This window comes from Lissotriton vulgaris, chromosome 3_1 (assembly GCF_964263255.1).
Source record: "Lissotriton vulgaris chromosome 3_1, aLisVul1.2, whole genome shotgun sequence".
In the NCBI taxonomy this organism is placed as follows: Eukaryota; Metazoa; Chordata; class Amphibia; order Caudata; family Salamandridae; genus Lissotriton; species Lissotriton vulgaris.
In genome coordinates this window covers 795574832-795589714 of record NC_141689.1, presented here as the reverse complement: position 1 = coordinate 795589714, position 14883 = coordinate 795574832, and the positions used below count along the sequence as shown (strand labels likewise).

Here is a 14883-nt window from a genome sequence, read left to right as displayed (position 1 = left end):
AAGTACAGTGAGTCAGGGATGTGGAACTCCTATAGGCTGACGCCCATGACATAATCATCTGGGGTCAAGGGCAACACGTTTTCACATGTATTTTGTCTTTGAGGCAAGTAGGCCCAATCCCCTGCAGCACAAACCTCATATTTGTCTCCATGTGTTAATGCTGTTCAAACTTGTATTTATGGTTCATTAATTGAAAGCCTTTATTAATAGGGGGAGCGCTCCAAGTAAATGTTGTAAACTTAGACTGTTTTACTGACAGTGGTTCCAGTATAATAACTTGTACACAGGTTTTCAATGTTTAGCAGCATGATGCTATGTATAATGCTCCCAGAATGCTCTTTTGGTTAGATGCAAATATTTTCAGAAGCTTGAAAGCAAGATTGATGATTATTTGCTTTCAAAATAAAATGTTCATAAAAAAAATTAAAAGTTGGAAAAAAAAATTTGCGAAACTAATGTCAAATTTCAGGTACTGTTTTTTTGCAGCATCATTTAGTAAAATGTGTTGATGTGTGCTAGAATTTCCCAAAAATATTCATATTGGAAAATAAGTGTAACCAGTTTCAATAAGATTATGGGAAACAAGAATTGGCAAAGCCAGTAGGTCTGAAATTGGTGGTCAGCTTTTTAGGTCTCGCCTATGCAGCGTGCATGTGCTGCATAGGAGACATTTAGCCGTCTTACAGCTCTTTTTCGAAGCACATACTTGGGCTTCGTACAGCTCTTTTTCGAAGCACATACTTGGGCTTGCGGCGGCATACAGCTTGTGGGAGTGCGCAGCGGCGCGCCACAAGCATGAGTATGTGCTTTGAAAAAGAGCAGACTGCTCTCCTCAGCACACGCACCCCACTCGCGGGTGCACCCCTCCGCCTCTTTCTCCCGCTGCAGCGTGAGGCGCGCGCTTGTCTTTATTGATCACCAAGCCGAATCTCTGTTAAGGTAATTATGTCTAAATTCCTCCATAGTGACTCTTGAGAACTTTTTAAAAAAACGAAATCAGGTTTTAGACTCCTCCTCTCAGTCAGCTATCTTCTATGCACTTTTTCAATCTACAAAGTGTACTTTTAAAGGATATGCTTTTTTCACTATAGCTTCTCTACCTTTGGAATAATTTATCACTAGAACTTGGAATGACTTCCTCTCATTTACAATTGAGTAAAAAACTGAAAAAGATACTTTCAATTAATCCTTTCAGGTTAGACATAATTTCCTTTTCAAAGTCTTAACGCACCACCAGACCTTTTGATGAAAGTTGCATTTTATAAGATTCATTTAAAGTTACCATTGTTCCAGCTTGCCCATCACTTGATAATTTTTTGTTATAGGTCTTTCAATTCTTCCATCATGTACTTTATGCAATTATTAGTTTGCTGTAACGTCAAAATCATGTCTATTAGAATGGTGTCACCTCATTTTTTTTTTTGTAAATATCTTTTTATTGCAGCAAGGTAAGTGATACAGTCCGTGCATTCGCGCCATTTCCGTTGTTGTTCAATATATATGCAACTTCCCCATCCCCTTGTCACACAGCCATTCAGCTCACACCCCTGAGGTTGAGCGGCGATATCATGAATTGAGAACTGCGCTGGGGAATTCTGCTTTGTCCAATAACCACCAAATGTTCGGGAAATGGCAGTGCTGCTTTTCAGTCCTTCCGCTCCTTCCTCTGTGCCCCATGTCCGAATGAACTAAGAGCCACTCCTTACCATTACTGAACAACCAGCCCCCCGCCCAACTCTCCCGACCCCTCCTACCCCCCCTTCCCACTCCCAGAACCGCCCCCCGCCCCCATCCGCACCCCCCATCCCCCCAGGCGTGCTAGAGTACCACCGGTACGAATCCTCAGCCCTCTCGACTAGGTCAGATCCGAAGTGAGCTATCAGGAGCTATCAACAACCAGCTGCCAGTCATCACAATGGAAATAGGGGAGCAAAGGAGGGGGCCTAGGTCACCCCTCCGTCAGGCGGGCGCTCCGCCGGAGCTGGGCTATGCGCCGGGGTGTCCTCCTCGTCCACGTCCAGAAGCGTGAGATCTAGGGCCAGCCTCTCCCATGCCCTTGCCCTCTCCTGAGCCGCGTCATTGTCTGCCCTGAGTGCGGCCTGCATACAAAGTTCTCCCTCACACCTGGCCCATTTATGTAGCTCAGCCTTCCACCGCTCTCCCGAGGGGCCCCTGGTCGCCTCCCATTGGGACGTTATGGCCCGCTTCGCCAGGAGGAGACCCAGGTCCAGAAACTTGATAGTAACCTTGTTTTTTGATGTGTGTGGGAACCAGTGTAGGATGCAGTGTGCCATGGTGAATTGGAAGTCCCTCTCCGTTACCTCCCTCAGAACATCCACTACCTCTCTCCAGAAGGAACCCAACTCAGGGCAGGACCAGAACATGTGTTGGAAATCGGCTACGTCCGCCGGGCAACGCGTGCAGGACGCCGGATGGGCTGGGAAGTACTTATGTAGTTTGTCAGGGGTCAGGTAGGCCCTGTGTAGGACATAAAAGTGCACCAGCTGGAACCTAGCGTTGCGCGTCCCGTTCCGGGCCCGCTCCAGTATACCATTCCACGCCTCCTCAGGGATCTCGGTCGCCAGGTCAGCCTCCCATTTCGCCTTCAGGGTTAGCAGTGGGCCGACGGCCTCCGAGACCATGCGTCGATACAGACATGTGACAGCCTTGACCGTCCCCACCATCATCACTACATACTGGCAGCCCAGAGACAGAGGCGGTTCCGTCATGCCCGTCTTCCAATGTTTGCGGATCGCCGCCGTCAGCGCCGCGTGAAGAAGGAAGTCCCCCCCGCCAACTCGAAGCGGTCCTTCAGGAGGTCGAAGGGCAACAGCACCCCGTTCTCGTAGAGGTCACCCATGGACGACAGCCCCTGCAGTTCCCAGCCTTCTAGTCCGTGCCAGAACCACCATGCGGAAGCGCCCCGCAGAGCTTGAGTGGGATCTCAGGTGCATATGGAACCGCGATACCACCCCTACGGCGATACCTGTTCCAGCATTTTCGGGCTGTTGCAAATTCCTGAGTGAGGTGAAAATTTTCCATCGGGAGTCCCAGGACAATCCGGGATAACACCTGGACCGGGCCCGCTGGTTCACCCGAGCCGTCCTCTCCTCTCCTGGCTCTAGCCACCCACTGCGTCAGCCATTGCGCCGAAAGGTAATAGAGCTCATAGTCTGGCACTGCCAGCCCCCCGTCCGACCGAGGGCGGAGAAGCGTGTCATGTGCCACCCTGCGTCTGCCCGTCCCCCACAGAAAGCCGATGACCATCGTCCGCAGCCGCCGGAAGTAGCTCGCCGGGATCCAGATCGGGAGAGTCCCGAAGAAGTAAAGCAGCCGAGGCAAGGTCACCATCTTGAGAAGCGCCACTCTCCCCATCAGTGACAACGGGAGCGTGCTCCAAAAGTCAAAATTCCCTTTAGCGTGCCTGATTGCCGATCCAATATTTCCCTCAAGGATATCCGCCCTATCGTGGAAGATCGAGGTGCCAAGGTACCGCAGACTCCTCTCCTCCCACGTCACTCCCTCCGTGGTTTGTGGGCATATTCTTCGTGGGCGGGCTGGGAATAGGTGGGACTTCGCCCAGTTCACTCGGAGGCCCGACACTCTGCTCAAAGATTGCAGGAGGGCCTTAGCTCCACGCAGGGAGTCAGCCGAGTCCGCCAGGAACATCAGCAGATCATCTGCGTACAATGCGATGTGGTGAACTTGTCCATCGACGTCTAGTCCCCGAAACGCTCGGCCCAGCCGGGCTCGCGCCGCGAGGGGCTCAACAGCCAGGGCGAACAATAGGGGGGGGAGAGGACATCCCTGGCGGGTGCCCCTGCCCACCACACACACCTCAGAGATAACCCGCCCAGTTCGGACCCTCGCCGTCGCGTTCTGGTAGAGCAGCGACGTCCAATTCACGAAGCCCTCACCGAGGCCCAACGTGCGCATGACGTGGAAGAGGTAAGGCCATTCTAGGCTGTCAAAGGCCTTCTCCATATCGACAGCAAACACCACTGCCTCGTCGCCGTCATAGGTGTCAGCCTCCAGCACATGTAGGAGCCGCCTCACATTAAGCGCTGTGTTGCGGGCCGGGATAAAGCCCGACTGGTCCGCATGAACCAGCATGGGCATGTGGGGGAGCAAACGTTTCGCCAAGATTTTACTTAGAATCTTGTAGTCTAGGTTGAGCATGGACAATGGGCGATACGCCGTTCTGTCCCATGGTTGCTTGCCCGGTTTTAGCAGGGGGACGATTAGCGCCTCACCGGTGGTCGCGGGCAGACTGCCCAGCCTCCTCGATTCGTTGTATAGCCACGTCAGCCGGGGCGCAAGGAGATCAACATAGGTGAGATAAAATTCCGTTGGGAATCCATCGGTTCCTGGGGTCTTGTTCCTCGCCATGCTCTTGATTGCGACTCGCACCTCTCTCTCCTCGATCCTGTCCCCGAGTCGCTTTGCATCCTCCTCCCCCAGCTCCGGGAGCTCAAGATCCTCCATAAAGGCCTGGAATTCATCCAGCGAAGGGAGGACCCTGCTGCGGTAAAGCTCCGTGTAGTAATCATAGAATAGCCCATTAATCCCCTGCTGGTCAAAGCGCGCCGCCCCCGCGTGGTCTCTCAGTTCTAGGATGACCGAGCTCCGGCGAGCCGGATTGGCCAGCCAGGCCAGAAGAGCTCCTGACTTGTCGCGTTCCGAGTGCGCGCGTGTAAGGTAGGCCTTGTAGTCGAAGTACCGGAGGCGCTCCACCGTCGCTGCCACCGCCTCTCGTGCCTCCAGCAGGGCCTCATGTGTGTCCGGTCATTCAGGCCTCGCCCGCTCCAGCCCTCTAAATTTCTCGTCTTCCCTCATGATGTCCTCTAGCAAGGTTCTCCGCGCACCCGATGCCGTCGCTATGCATTGGCCCCGCATCACCGATTTGAAGGCGTCCCATTCCGTCGCGGCCGAGCCCGCCTTGCCCGCGTTGATCTGGAAGTACGCCTCGGGCGCAGTTTCCAGGTCGGGATCCTCGGGCGGTATTGCGACCAGCGCAGCTGCACAAGAAGTGGGTTATGGTCAGAGATCGAGCGCGTGAGATACTCACTGTGGCACACCTCTGCATGCACATCCTGGGAGCACAGGAAGGCATCTATGCGGACGTGCAATTCATGGAGAGCGGAGAAGAACCAATAGTCCCTGTCCGACGGGTGGTTAGCCCTCCACGAGTCGACCAGATCCCACTGGCGTTGCCAGGCGGAGCGCGCAAGTGCCAGCTTGCCAGCTGGTGCATTTGGTAGGGGGGGGTGCGATCTGTCCAGGGCAGTGTCAGTCACACTATTAAAGTCTCCGCCCAGGAGCAAGGGTTCCACTAAAAACGGGGCCAGTTTGTTGGACAGCAGGGAGAGAAATGCAGGCTGATCCACATTCGGGGCGTACAAACAACCCAAATTAAGGTCCATCCCATCCAGCTTGCCCCGCACCATTACGTATCTCCCCTCCGGGTCAATTACCTGTTGTGTGCATTGGAAAGGTACCCCCGCCCGTATCCAAATGGCCACCCCCCTAGCATAAGCAGAGTAGACAGTGTGGTAGACTTGTCCCCTCCAACGTCGCTGCAGCGCCTTCCCTTCCTTAGCTAGCAGATGCGTTTCCTGGAGGAAGGCGATGTGAATGCCCCGCCTAACTAAATAGGAGTGGATCTTGTGTCGCCTATCCATTGTATGCATCCCCCTTACGTTCCACGTGAGACATTTGTAGCCTAAGTTGGATCCCATGGTAGAGTCCATCGTATTCCATTGACCCCCTCAGTGATCCCCCCAGCACGCCCAGGTCCCACCCCCATCCCGTTTAAGCAAACTACCCCAACTCCCACACCCCAGGACAGACAACCAACATGGAAACCCCATCCAAACTTAAGTAGCAAAGGTGTATCACAGTAGAATAGGGCTAGGGTGGCAGTGACGCCTACCCCAGGCAGGCCCGAAGCCCCCTGCCCCCCTCCCACCACCCCCCCCCCCAAAAACACTCAGGAGAGGCCTCCCGGCTCTTCCCTTCCCCCACATCTCAGTGACAAGTCCCAGGAGGTATCCACTTCTCACTGCATAGCGTCCGGAAGCAGCCCCCATCCGCACCCGCACCCCAGTACCTTACATTCGTGAACAGAGTCCTGCGATCCAGCTCAGCCAAGGATTCCATCTGCTGTTTGGGGAGTCACCACCGGCAGTTCCGACTCTGAAAGCTCGTGTCCACTGCTGGAGCCTGGGCTGGGAGCACTAACCTTCGACTGCTCCGATGCGCTGCTGGAGGGGCTGGCGTCTCCCTGGCTGATGGCCGCCACTGCCAGCACCGCCTTAGCTCTCTCCTGCTGCCACCCCAACGGGGATCCAGAACCTCGCGTCGGCGTCGTTTCCGTAGAACGCCTCCTGGGTGAGGCCTCCGGGGGGTGGTGGGGGGGGAATCGGCGCTAGACTCCCCCCTGGCATCCAACCAGCTCCAGGCCTCCTGAGGAGTTAGGAAAAAGTGGGTGTGCTCCCCAGCAATGACCCTCAGCAGCTCCGGGACCAGCATGGCATATGGCAGCTGTAGCGACCTCCGTTTCCGCTTGACCGCCAGGAAGGAGACCCTTTGTCTTTGCACATCCCTAGTGAAGTCCGGGAAGACCATGACCCTGCTGTTGTCGATCCCTAGGTCCGGCAGGTCCCGTACCCTCCGGAGGATGTGGTCTCTGTCTCGGAAGTGCAGGAGACGCAGTACTATCGGTCGTGGCGGTCCTCCCGGCTTGGGAGGGCGCGCGGGGACTCTGTGCGCCCGCTCAATGGCGAAAAACGGGGAAAGTCCTTCTGGGGCTACCTCAGGCCGCAGCCAACCCTCCAGGTAGGAGACCTCATCCTGCCCCTCCACTTTTTCTGGGACCCCCACAAGGCGGAGGTTATTGCGTCTAGAGCGTCCCTCGCTGTCCTCAGCTCTGAGCTTCAGCACTCGTACCTTCTGCGCCATCTCCGCCAATGATGTCTTTAGAGCAGCTACATCCCCGGGCAGATCCTTCAGGGTTACCTCCGTGGTCGCCACTCGCTCTCTTAGCTTCCTATGGTCATCCTTCAGCAAGGTCAGGTCTGAGCCAATGGTGTCCATGCGCTTTTCGAGAGCTTCCCGCGACACCACAATCGCCTGCATGATGTCCGCCAAGGACGGATCCCGTGGGCAGGCCAAGCTCCCCGCACCAGTCCCCGGTGCATCTTCTTCCACGAGGTGGCCCGGGTCATCCAACTTCAGGGCTTCAAAGCCCTTCTTCCTACCTCCTCGCACACTTCTGGCGGGCAGTTAGCTTTGTGTGCCCCTGTGTTGGTCGCCGGCGAGTCAGGGTACTCCCGCTCTCCTCACTAGGTCCGTCGCAGTCACTCTGTCCTTTCGCGCCTCCGGGCGGGGCCCACAGTCTCCAAGCAGCGCAAGGGTTAGGCCACACTCCACCCGGTCAGCGGGGCACCCCGTTCGGTCGCTTGGCAAATTCACCCCCTTCTGGGCGTCACAGGCTGTCTTCGCGCTTGCAAGCACCAGTCCCGGGGTGGTTCCTGGTTTGCGGGCGTCTCCGGTCAGGCAGCTGCCTCCTCCCGCCTTCAGTCCGGGTGCCTCTCAGGAGTAGGTGGTCGGTATCTCCGCCTCCAATCTCCCCACCATCTACTTTCAAGCGTCTCTAACCTGCTGGTGTTGTGGGCATCGCGCTTCCTCGGGCGGGGGGCCCCCGGACTATCCCACCGTCTGGAGGGCGGGCTCAGCCCCCCACGAGGCCCCAGGGACTCCGCGATCAGCAGTTGAGGCAGGCACTGTCACTCGGGCGGCGCCATCTTGGGGTCAGGCAGACCGGCCGCCCCTCGCTCTCCGGTTCCGCTCACTCTGTGGCGCCCGCCAACTCTCCTTACCTCCAGTGGACTCAAGGGACCTCCGCAGGCAAACGGCCAAAAGCCACAGTGTACCAGGGCTCTTAACGCTGTCAGGGCACCGCCGCCAGGCGTTTCAGGCCGGGACGGTGGCCGCCATTTTGGGCGCTCGCTCCTCCGGGTGCCGCGCTCTTCACAAGAAGTTCGGTGGGGGCAGCTACGGGGGTCCCCAGACCTCCAGGTTTACCCCTCATGCTCCCGAGACCTTCCTGTATGTACTCGAGGGCTCGGGGTTCGAGCCGGGCGCAGGATGTGTGGTGGTGCGAGGCGGGCGCGGAGGAGCTCCGGAGTCCCGCTTCCACCTACATCGGCGCCTTAGCCACGCCCCCCAATGGTGTCACCTCATGAGAGATTAGTAGTTCTGGCACTATTACCCGCAGACTCCTCCTTGCCAGACTTGTTAGATGCAAGTGAACTCAGTAGTCTTCAGTTTTTCTTTTGCCTGCATTGCCGATGAGTATAAACAGTGATCTTACCAATAACAGAAGGTCTCCAAATACAAAAAGATGGGGCAGTCACTTTATGAATAGGCTTATTCCTCAACTCACTCTGAAATTTTAGATTCCCGGTCATCACATGGTGGACAGTACCAGCAGGTCTTGGCTGCCCCTTGCGGTCGATATAACAGAGGGTCACTGGATCTGCTTCTGTTACTCGTCACATATCAGATTTGCTCTTCAGAGGGAATTCCAGCTTTCTAAAACACCTTTTCATCATCATAAGCAGTGGGGAGAGACATAAACCCCCTCTGATTTCTATCAGGAGCTTGGCTCCAGACATCAGAATCCATCCAAGTGAATGACAAACTCAAGCCCCCTCCCCTGATTCCTGTCTGAATCCATCCTTAAAAGAGAACTGCACAGAAGCTCCCAGGAATGGTAGCCATAATGGTGCCTAACTGGCTTTGCCGTTCAAGATTTTTTGCCTGACAGACTATATATAAAAGCTCTGGGCAACTATTTGCTTTTTTATTTATGTTATTTATTTAAATAGGTAGTACTGTTTTGATGAACCAAAGCTTGATCAGTAAGCACATCATCATTACTAGGCTCATGCTCCTTCAGATTAATATACAAATGGGGCACAACCACATTTAACACCACCTGATAATAGATATATTTGAAAATATAGAGAAATATTTTGAGTGAAGTTTGTAATCTTTTTATTATTAGCCCACAGGGCAAGGTAACATTAGCTGTGTGCTTCAAAATATCAACATTAGTTATTCACTCGTGCACATTTGGAGGGATTTCTTTACCACTGTAACTAGCAAAGACACTGTCACTACAGCATCACTCAGCGCAACAGCAGCATCACTCAGCGCAACAGCAGCATCACTCAGCGCAACAGCAGCATCACTCAGCGCAACAGCAGCATCACTCAGCGCAACAGCAGTGATGGAGAAGTGTGGCTCACCGGTTAGAGGAGGCAGTCCATGATGCAGAGGTCAAACCCGGGACCAGGGTTCAATCCCCGACGCGGCAGGGCCTTGAGCTCAAAATGTCCACAGACTCGATAATTCTCGCCTCAGCGCCTACTCGAATCGTGGGTTCACACTCTACAACTCTGGGCAATAGCTTGCTTAATCTCCACTACGGCCCAACCGCAATGGGATGCCTGGTCTTCACCTTGGGGATGCCCAGTAGGGGTAATCTCGCAGGGAAAGGCCAGGACGGGTTCCCAAAGCAAGCGCCTTGAAACCTTACGGTGAAAGGCGCTATATAAGAACGTATGATTTACGATTTACTCATTGCAACAGCAGCATCACTCAGGGCCAACACAGCATCACTCAGCGGCCAGCACAGCATCACCCAGCGGCCAGCACAGCATCACTCAGCGGCCAGCACAGCATCACTCCGGGGCCAGCACAGCATCACTCCGGGGCCAGCACAGCATCACTCCGGGGCCAGCACAGCATCACTCAGGGCCACCTCAGCCTGCTCTCGGAATCTGTCATCTGTTGATTCTCCCCTAGCGTCTGGCCGCTGCTAGTGTTATAATACAGGTACTAGTTCCCAACCTTCCCCCTCCGATTGTTTATGTACCCTCAAAAAAAAAACTTTAACAAACAACCATTGGAATAGGCAGAAACAAGTTGCCAGCTTTGCAAGAACAAAAGAAAACTAAGGAAATGTTTTATTGTAAATACTATTTTTAATATGGTCATTCAGTTGTACATAATGCCTTCTTGGTCATATATACGGTAATAAAAATGCTTCTGACACTTTATTATAACTTTTCAGCATGCTGCACAGCGGTCACACTTCTCAACAGCACAGCTTGAAGACATTGGCAAAATCAATAGCTCTGGCTAAACACTTATAAGGTCCCAAAGGCGAGACCTATTAGCTATGCCAATGTTTGTTAGTTTTGTCGCTGTGTGACTTGTTTTGGCATGGTTTTTGTAAAACCGTATATGTGTGGGAGCTACCGGGCCCTCACCATTATAACAAACATTGGCAAAAGCACGCACTGCAAAAGTAGTTACTGAACAAAACTACTCTGTGTGCAGATATGCTCCTAGTGAAAGAGCAGAATGCTATCACTCACAGTGAAGCCAGACAATACAGAGAGAGAGACAGAATTATAATAAACACAAAAGGTCATGGTTAATGCCAGACCAACTTAGGGGCCTAATTATTAAAGAAAAACTCAAATTGCACCCATGGTATATGTCCTTGCATTAAGTGCAGCTATACGGCTTTATAGATTTCACAAGAATTTACAGAAGTAGGGCACGAAATAGTACTCCTAGAAAATAATTGTGAACTGCATTTTAGCATGAGCAAATAAGCATGTGTAGATTTGCTCAAGCAAAGTTTTTGAGTGTTTCTAAGTTCACTTTACCTCCAACCACTTTCCCCAACCCAGGAAGAAGTTTTAAGTCTGTCATTGCCAGAAGTATATTTCCAACATTTCTCAGTATGGGGAAAATATTAGAGAAGAGTTGTTGAAAACCCTTAAAATATGCAAGTTAGTAGGTTTGCACCGACTCAAAAGGGCATTCCAGCCCACTACCTTTATCCCCACTATGTAGATCTGTGGAAACGTGGCAACATAAGGGGATTGCTACTATTCAAACACTACTATGGTATGTGCTCTGGCATAATCAGAGAGGCTATATCGGAGGTCTCATAAAAGGAGATTACTGCCATATTTTGTCACATCACTACATGGCCCCAAAGAGACAAGTGGAGTTTGTTACAGGAAAAGTAGATTTATAAAGCAACCAGCCGATGGACAAGTATAGATTTTATTAAATTCCACACCCCTGAGAGTAGATTGGCATGAAGTCCACTGGCTTTGAGTGAAGTGGTGAAGAGTGCATTGGTTTAGAGTGCAGTGACGTAGCGTAGAATGCAGTGGCATAGGCTAAAGCAGTGCAGAGTAGATTGCAGTGGCGTAGAGTGCGATGGCGTTGAGTAGAATGACAAAGAGTGTAGTGTCATAGATTGCAGTCATGAAGAGTAGAAGGTCAGTGTGCAAGATCGTAGAGTGGTATAGGGTCGTAAAGTGATGACGTAGAGTAGAGTGATGCAGAGTAGAACAGAATGGCGTATAGTGCAGTGCCGTAAAGTTTAGTGGTGTAGAGTGACATAGCATGCAGTAAAGTAGTGTGCAGTGGTGTACAGCAAAATGTTGTAGAGTACAGTGGTGTAAAGTAGTTGGTGTAGGTGCTGTGGTGTATGGTAGATTAGTTTTGAGTAAAGTGGTGTGCAGTGCATTGGCATAAAGTGAAGTGGCGTAGAGTACATTGTTTCAGACTACAGTGGAGTAGAGTAGAGTTGAGTGGAGTGATGCAGAGCAGGATAGAGTAGAGTGGTATAGAGAAGTGGCGTAGAGTGAATTTGCGTTGAGAGCAGTATTGCAAAGTAGAGTGCTGTTGAGTGGCCTAGACAGGAATGATGTAGAGTGCAGTGGTTCACAGTAGAATAGAGTGGCACAGAGTGCATTGGTGTAGAGTGGTGCAGAGTAGAGGAAAGTGGCAGAGAGAAGAACAGCAGAGAGGAGAGTGCAGTAACAGTGTACAGTGACAGAGTGTGCAGTGCTGCAGAGTATGCAGTGCTGTAGTGTCGTAGAGTGCAGTGGAATATAGTGGCATAAGGTGGTGGCAGAGAGTGCAGGGTTACCGAGTATACCGTAATAGAGTGCAGTAGTGTATTGTAGAGTGGCATGGAGTTTATTGGCGTAGAGTGCAGTACAGTAGAGTGGCATAAAGTGCAGTGGCATGGAATGCAGTGGCACAGAGTAGAATAGAGTGGCATTGAGTGCAGTGGCATAGAGTAGGGTGGCAGAGTAGGGTGGCATAGAGTGGAGTAGCGCATAGTGGTGTAGAGTGCAGTGGTGCATATTAGTGTGGGGTAGAGTGCATTGGCATAGATTGGGTTGTGTAGAGTAGAGAGGTGTAGAGTGAAGTGGTGTAGAAAAGAATGCAGTGACTGAGTGTGGTGTGGTGTGGAAAGGTGCCAAGTAGAGTGCTGTTGCGTTGTTATGAGCCCTAATGTAGCCCAATATAGGCCTAGGTAGCTACACAACCTTTTACCTACATTTGTCTGACCTTGCTCTGTATAACGGTTCTGGCACTGATCTTTTACCTAGTTATAGGCTGAATAAATGTCGGTCAGTTTTCTCTGAAACTGGCCTCATTTATTATGCATGAGGATTCCTATTCTCATATCTTGATCCCCAGCCCAGGACGTACACAGCAGGACTACCATCCTCTGTATCCTAACTCTGTACAAAAGGGACCGCCAACGTCAGCCTTTGACAATGGGTTCCACTATACATAATGGGAAGCCATTACATAGCTAGGTAGAACCCCTGAGGGTACTTTTTGCGTATAAAAGCACCACATCTTCGCTGGTGAACCAGAAGAGAAGCTTCCACACTGACACTAGAAGGCTGAGGTCCCGGCCAGCAGAAGCTCCAGCACAGTGTGGTCGGACATCCCTTACGGGGTTTCTAACTCGAGACCAAGAAGGGTCCTTCGTTTTCTCCAATCAGGTAATGAGGTTGGCTCTTGGCTCTTTCCTAGGGGATTCTTGGTTTAACACCCACATACATGCCAGATACACTTAAGTACATGTAGATAGGGTTCGCATCTTAGGAGTACGCTTGATTATTGTTGGGCGGCTGTCCGAGGTATAAGGGGGGGTAAACACTGCCCACGTCCGATTGGACAGGAAAGAAGCAAGCCATTCCAAGGCCTTGCCTTGAATGCCTTTTGCCTGAAGACGATCGAGAAGGACGGGGTGGGAGACGGTGTCGAATGCTGCCGACAAGTCGAGGAGCACCAACACCCCCCTTGATCCCTCATCCATTTTCCACTGTACGGAATCGGCTATCTCAATTAGTGCTGACTCGGCACTGTATCCGGGTCTGTACTCGTGTTGTGAGTCATGAAAAGCGCCATGGGCTTCAAAAAAGCTAGCCAGCTGCTGTTGCACTCGTTTTTCGAGTACTTTGGCAGGTGCGGGAAGTAGAGAGATGGGTCTGTAATTGGCTGGTTCATTAGAGTCTGCATTGGACTTTTTAAGGATGGGAACCAGTCGGGCGTGCTTCCAAGAGTCAGGATAGATGCCTGTCTGCAGGGAGTCGTTCCATATACAGTTTAGAATGGGGTTCAGCAAGGGCGCCAGGGATTTGTAATGTTTGGCCGGCCAGGGGTCCGTGGGAGAGCCAGATCTGCATTTTAATAATTCTGCCTTAGAGCGATCTAGGGTAATCACATCAAAATTAGTGAAAACAGGGTCAGAGTCGGAGCGGGCTATGCGTATTTCGTTAGTGCCTGAGCTGGTATTGCTGGGAAAGGAATCATACATAGTGGCGATTTTGTCTTCGAAATAGACAGAGAGGCGATCGCACAGGGTCTGTAACACCGGGAATTGACGTTTGAGGGCCAGTGGGTCAGTGAAGGTTCTGACGGTATTAAAAATTTCTCTTGACGAGCCTTGTGCCCGATTAATTTTCTCCACTAGATGGATTCTTTTATGGTCGGTGATCCTCTTCCTATAGTCTTTAAGGGCAGATTTGTATTTAAGTTTCCTGTCAGGGGAGTAGGATTGTCTCCAGTGTCTCTCCAGCTGTTTACAGGCCGATTTGCATTTGCGGAGTTCGTCCGAGTACCAGGATGCAGTGGGGGTGGCTCGGAATGTTTTAATGAGCCTGATGGGGGCAAGTTGGTCAATAGCGGAGGAAATCCAACAGTTAAAGTTGGACAATCTGGTGTCCAAATATGTGGCTTCCTTAGGGGCAGCCGAGGGAAGGTGAGAAGCTAAGCTGTCTGAGGAGATCTTGCTCCAATTGCGGCCTACTGTTTTGTCCGGAAGTCTGGGTCGGTCTTGGTGGTGTAAGGAAATGGAAAAAGGGATAAAAAAAATGATCAGAACAGATCACAGGGAGAGGTTCACTCGTAGAAATATCGACTACATTAGTGCAGATAAGGTCCAAAGTGTGTCCGGCCTTATGTGTAGGGCCGGAGATGAGTTGATTTAGATCGTCATCCGATAAGGTAGAAAGAAAGTTGAGAATGGTGGGGTCATTGGCATCATCTACATGGAGATTGAAATCCCCAATCAAAGTAAAGTTTGCGTAGCGGGAGGTTGCCTGCAGGACATAGTCAAGGAGGGCAGGGAAATGGGCAGTCTTAGATTTGGGGGGGCGGTAGACTAATAAGCCTGAGCATGTGAGGTTAGCTGCCAGTTTAATACAAAAAGGTAGTGCTTCAATTCATTCTATTTGGGCGTAGGGAATGGAGGAGATGGACCATTGTGATATGTAAATTATGGCTACGCCTCCACCAGGATGGTGGTTCTGTCTATTGGCGCACAGGATGTTGTATTCTGGCGGTATGGCTAGGCTTAGGGCATGGTTGGTTTCATCCACTAGCCAGGTTTCGGTGAGAAAAAGGAGATCCCACTTGTTGTCCTCCAGTGATTGAGCTATGTCTAGGGAGTGTTTCACTAGTGATCGGCAGTTGATCAGG

The 14883-nt window shown here is 51.8% G+C and overlaps 1 protein-coding gene across 2 annotated transcripts in view; it reads right to left on the bottom strand.

Moving 5' to 3' along the window:
• Positions 1-14883, bottom strand: part of PRRC1 (proline rich coiled-coil 1) — a 194243-nt gene that overhangs the window by 154097 nt on the left and 25263 nt on the right. The gene's annotated exons all lie outside the window — the stretch shown is intronic.